We start from the raw sequence: 5,698 nt of genomic DNA, 5'->3' as shown, positions 1-5,698 counted from the left end.
CCTTCCTTCCTTCCTTCCTTCCTTCCTTCCTTCCTTCCTTCCTTTCTTTCTTTCTTTCTTTCTTTCTTTCTTTCTTTCTTTCTTTCTTTCTTTCCTATTGGATATTTTTTTTATTGACTAAAAATATTCCTTTAATCATCGGAAAATTCCATACATTTTGAAGTAGAGGCTGTTCTCGAATCCATTGCCTGCCTGCCTGCCTGTGAATTCCGTTTCTTTAACTGGACTACCTTGTCTGGTCTCAGTAGGAGGGGATGTGCCTAGTTCTGAAGTGACTTGATATGCTGGGGGTGATGATGGTGGTTGTGGTGGTGGGAGGAGTAGTTAGGGTAAGAGTAATGAGGGAGGAATGGGGGAAGGACCTTTGTGAGGGGGTACTGGGAGGAGAGGGGATGATATTGGGACATAAAATGAGTAAATAAATAAACTTTAAAAATAAAAAGAAAATTCCATATATTTCTTAGTAATTATATCTAAATTGATGACACCACCACCTACCTCCATCTCTCGCAGTGTCTCCCTTACCCACTTCACCTCTCTCTTAGCTTCATGTGCTCTTTTTATTTTACTTAAAAAAAAATAACCCCATGAGTCCAATTAGTGACATCCATATAAATGTGGGTCTGTGGCCATCCACTGGGGATGAGCAACCTACCAACAGGCATGTTCCCAAAAGACAGTGACTCTTCCTCTCTTAGTAGACAACAACTCCCAACAGTTCCAGTAGGGATGGTAAGGATGGTGCCCTGAGGGTCCCACCCCATCTGTCTTCATCAAAGCTACTATTGCTTTTGTTTTGTTCTTTCAAAATAAGCTGTCTTATTCTTGTGCTGAATGTTTAAATTCATTTAATAAAATTGCTTGACTATATGTTCACATCAAATGGAGTCCTTCACACTACAGTTTACAAGAGTAGGACCTTGACTCTTAAAGTCCCTGGTTCAGTAGCATTAATCTTAATAGAGCACGGAAAGAAAGCCAGAGTCTCAGGGAGCCATGCCATCTCCTTTGAGTCAGAATCTGAATTTTATAAAGGTCCCATGGTGATCCTAAAATGTCTCAGAATCATGTCAGATGCTTCCTCGTAGCCAATTTTATCCCGGAACACTTGTAAGCATTGCAGTGAGCTCAAATATAATTACTCAATATACGTGGTCAGCATTTTTATCCCCTTTGCTGGATATTAGATGCCAGGTTTCAATGAATTGAAACTAAAGAAAATCTTAGGTCACAGATCACGGTGACTATTAGAACATGACAGGGCACAAGATGCCTGGGTAGTAACTTACATAAATGGAATTCTGCCACGTAGGGGTCAGGGACTGAGCACCACACAGAAACAAAGGGTAGTAAAGAAGAGACCAGTACACATAAACAACTCAAGGATGGGAACCACAGCTGACTTAACTTAGTATCCCTGGAACTCTGTGCTGATCATGGCATGCATTAGCCATTGAGTAATTTTTGACCTGATTGAGCATTTTTAGCGGTAATAAAAGCCTAGTACGGAGGCTAAAACTGTAGATGCTACACAGAGCATTCATAGCATCTGACCTCACTGAAGACATTGTCAGATACTAGGTAGTTAAACCTGGTTGTGCTTTGACCTGAGGCTGCTCAGCCAGGGCAGTGTGAAGAATGTTAATTCTGTTTGTGTGAAGCGACCTTAGGAAATCACTTTTTAAACACTCCAAATGATTGTAGACAGAGGTGACCCAGCTTTGAGAAAACCCAATACATAAATATCAGAACTGCCAAAAGAGATAAATGTTACTGTCATGAAACTGCTTTACATTTCCACCCCCAATCCACATCTTAAAATAGTCTTATTTTAAAATGTTCTCTTCTTTAGGAAGAGCACAGGCACTTTCAGGAAACTGCTCTGGGAACTCTGCATTGAGACAGGCTGAGAAGTCAATTTATTGCTAGAGTCTTTCTGAAGACATATTGGACTTACAGTTCAAGGTCACCTAGCTACTAATTCCAACAAAAGAAGAAAAACATAGCAAGTACTTGTAATGTTTCCTTTAAATAAGAAAAAAAAAGACTAATGTTTTTCTGTAGGTTCTAGTGTTAGATGTTAAAAGTGAGTATAGACAGGCAGGAGGTCATTATGATCGGAAGAGGGGCCCACCAATGGGAAAGCAGGCTCTTTAATGGAGTCAGGTAGTAACTGGGTCAGTAGAGACTCTATCTTTTGATAAATCTGGAAAGTGAATGAAGAGTAGCCAGAGGACAAAATTTTTCCTCCTCCAGGAATCTTAATAGTGGACCCTTATATAATAAACACTTGGAAACCCAGTAACTTTTAACTTTCATTGTGTGAATTTGACTTAGCAATCAAATTCAAGATAAAAATGATCAACATACAGTTAAGGGTAGTAAAAAAAAAGTTATGCTGTAGGTGTTTCCCTTTTTAATTTTCTTTTAAAAGTGTAGTATTGAAAAATGTTCATTCAGATAAGAGTTAGTAAATGTCAAAAAATTGGGCCCAAGAATTGGAGATGCCATGGAACTGCAGTTTGAGGTAATATAGATGAATTATAGTTTCTGTTAGGCATAGAATAGCTCTTGTTTATAGATGGAAAGGTGGATATTATTTCATGGTGAGATATGGATACAGGGGGTGGGAAGCAAATTCATATCAAAGGGTTTTATTTTATGTAGAGGTGACAATAAAGAATTTAGATAAGAGAAACAAATAAGCAATAAGAATTTATCCCCATAATGTATCAGTTGCTATGCCTTGACATCAGGTTAAAAATAAAGAGGCTGCAGAGATGTCTTAGCTTAAGGGTGTTTGTTGCTCTTTTAGAGGATGTGAGTTTCATTTTAGCAATCCATCTCAGATGGCTTGTAATCACTTCTTGTAATCCTAGCTCCAGGGATCTGACTCCCTTTACTTTTGTGGCCTTTGTGAGCACCTGGATATTTATAGCACATACCACACAAGAACACACAGACACACAGACACACAGACACACACACACACACACACACACACACACACACACACTAACATAAAAGTGTAAAGAAAAGTGTGAGAAAGCATACTAGATCCAGAGTTGTTTTTTTTCCCTCCACCTTGATGATCAAGATCTTTGAAAGATTTCACAAACCAATTATTAGGATGGGCTAACTGCAAGCATCATAGAAATTATAGTCCACTGAGTTAAATAGAAAACCACTTCTGGTTTTAATTTAGATGTTAAAGCACAAGTTTTTTCCTTTTATTCAAATATAAAAAGAGCAAGCTAGATAACCAGCAATATTAATATCCCACTTTTAGTACTATACATATCATTTTGGGTGTTACAAATGACAAGTGAGTAATCTTGGATTATCTTTAGTTAGTCAATAGATACAATATTTTATATGTACTAAATTGTGGATCAGCTTAACTAGGGGTAAGAAACAGCAAGCACCTTATTGACATTTCTACAGAGTTTTTATAATTTATACTGCTTTATTTTAAGGTGCCAGCTCATGTAGTCCAACCTGCTTTCCCACTCCCTGAGTAAACGTAAACTCTTGATCCTCCTCGGTACCATCACTCCTGCCTCCCACTTTTAATTAAGTTAATTTTATCTATTTTCCTTGCCTTGGATTTCAGCATTTACTAAAAAGTCACATAGGAAAGTCTTGAGATAACTTATCAAATAAATTCTTCATCATTTGTTATTTATTTGTTTGTTATTTGTTATTTGAAACATAAAAAAAGTCTGTGCTTGTCTGAAATGGAAGTCTTATTGTCTTTGGTGGTCTAAAATTTAAACAGGTGAAAATTAATTGATTTTCATTGATTCCAGCTATGTCTTGGAAACAGGAAGTACCTTCTCTGTGTCACGGCTACACATGAGGATAACTGCCAGTCAGAGCGATCGAACAGTTTCAGAGGCAGCTCTGCCTCAGTGAGCAAAGTCATCATAAGAAACCAGCAGAGACTACTTCGTTTTCTGTGGGGCTGGGAAAACAAAGGGCAAAGCATTAAACACACACAACAAACACTCCAAGAAAAGAAACTACAAAAAAGAAAAAGAGCAATCAATCTCTGAAAAAAAAGAAGTGCTTCTTTTTAAGGTGAACTTCCTCACCTATTTGAAGATCCAATTTGCCAAATTATAACATGTGAAAATTACCATGATCTGATATCATAACAAGGCATTGATGTATGCAGGCACTGGTGTGTTTTTCTGATGCCTCTGTCTTTGTCCATTGTTCTTCATGTGACTGCCTGATAATCCACACTCTTTATCTCCTCAAAGATCTCTTAAGGTCTAAAGAAATGAAATCCTTGGAGGTGCCACTGAGCAAACTAAGATATGCAAGAGTGAACTTCTAATGTGAATAACTGTAACACATGCATCTTTTCCACATAAGTAGGGAAAAAGATCCTTCCTTTAGTAGTCCATCTGGCAAAGCTGGATCTTTGACTTGAATCTGACAGTGTGATCACAGCAAGGAAGGGTCTAGCTGTGGGAAGGGGCACCTCCTAACTAATTCTGCAATGCATCATTCCACCACTGAAACAGGATGCAATTTGGGCAGTACTTTTTCTCAGAACAAAACTAGAAAGAAGACAATGCCTCTGTATGTTAACTCTCTTGGTAATATAATGACTTGAAACTCTGCACGCACACACACAAACACACACACACACACACACACACACATGCACAAACACACACACTCATTCATTCAAGCATGTATGCACACACATGCACATTCATTCATACATACATACATACATATACACATACACATGCATACAAACCCATATGTACTTACACACGTAATTATTCACAAACACATATACATATACACACAAAAACCATACATACCCACATATACACATTCATGTGTACATGCATACACATATACACATTCACACACACACATGCACACACACACACACACACACACACACACACACACACCTTCAGGACTATTGCTTTCCACTATGTCCCTAGCCAGAATCAAAAACTAATCATTCTTAGTTGGATTCCTTTGCTTACAAATAATCTCTCAACAATGTTTCCAAGGTAATTTCATTGTTTTAGAGGCTTCTCAGCTGTCCCCAAAGGCACTTATAAGGACTGCAAAGGTTAATAATTTATGTACTTAACTGTACACATATTTCAGAAAAGGTGAAAAGAGTCAGTGTCTTTGTCATTTTATACAGATGACACCAAGTGCTGTGGCTAACAGAGAAGTGTTTCTAGTCAGTAAATTCCATCATATAACAGGTAACAGGTTCTCAAATATATGGAAACATGCCTCTTTTCTGCTCCATATTTCTCTCCCCAAATTCCAGACCATAAGCTCATTTTGTTTCCAAAATTGAAGAGTTGGTTTTGACAGTAAGCAGTTGGGGCACAGACACTGTCATGGCTGTTCTGGGCACCAGCAATCAGCCAGCATTCATAGAAGAGGGCCAAGGGAACAACCCCTGATGTAGTTACAGTTCTGCAGTTTTTAAAATATGACTATTAACCATCACATTTGGAAAAATATAATTTGAATAATGTATCTCTTTCAGTATGTCAGGACTTGTAGGTGAAATCCTTTTAAAGACCCTCAAAAAGAGATTAAGTCAGCTGGGCATGGTGGCGCACGCCTTTAATCCCAGCACTCGGGAGGCAGAGGCAGGCAGATTTCTGAGTTCGAGGCCAGCCTGGTCTACAAAGTGAGTTCCAGG

Source organism: Mus caroli, chromosome 1 (assembly GCF_900094665.2).
Source record: "Mus caroli chromosome 1, CAROLI_EIJ_v1.1, whole genome shotgun sequence".
In the NCBI taxonomy this organism is placed as follows: Eukaryota; Metazoa; Chordata; class Mammalia; order Rodentia; family Muridae; genus Mus; species Mus caroli.
Note: the sequence above shows the minus strand (reverse complement) of the source record.